At 45.4% G+C, this 502-nt stretch overlaps 1 protein-coding gene across 1 annotated transcript in view; it reads right to left on the bottom strand.

The window, feature by feature from the left end:
- The window catches only part of CDKL1 (cyclin-dependent kinase-like 1 (CDC2-related kinase)), a gene marked incomplete at its 5' end in the record, with an annotated part of 11222 nt that overhangs the window by 7090 nt on the left and 3630 nt on the right, over positions 1-502 (bottom strand). The window lies entirely within an intron of this gene.

Consider the following 502-nt stretch of genomic DNA (forward strand, 5'->3'; position numbering starts at 1 on the left):
AAAGAGTAAAGAAGACCGAGCCAGGCTCTCCTCAGTGGTGTCCAGTGAAAGGACAAGAAGCAATGAGCACAAATTAAACACACAGGAAATTCCATTTAAAAGTAAGCAGGTTTTTTTTTTTACTGTGAGGGTGGCCAAACACCCAAACACGTTGCCCAGAGAGGCTGTGGAACCTTCATCCTTGGAGATACTCAAACCCTGACTGAAGAAGTTTCTGAGCAGCCTGCTCTAGCTGACCCAGCTTGAGTGGGAGGGCTGGACTAGATGATCTCCAGAGGTCCTTTGGAGGGAGCAATCACCAGAAATTCTGTGATTCTTAGGAAGTGACCTTACTTGCTGAAGGTTCACAGAAATTGTATTTGGCCTTGGCAAAGAGTTTCTGCTGATCAGACTAGCAGAGACCTTAATTTCTTCTGCCTATGTGTGAAAGGTATGCTCTACTTAAAAAACCTCTTAATTCAGCCACGTACCACTTGCCCATTGTGCTGGGCAATCATTCCTG

Source organism: Phaethon lepturus, unplaced genomic scaffold, assembly GCF_000687285.1.
Source record: "Phaethon lepturus isolate BGI_N335 unplaced genomic scaffold, ASM68728v1 scaffold52768, whole genome shotgun sequence".
NCBI classification, from domain to species: domain Eukaryota; kingdom Metazoa; phylum Chordata; class Aves; order Phaethontiformes; family Phaethontidae; genus Phaethon; species Phaethon lepturus.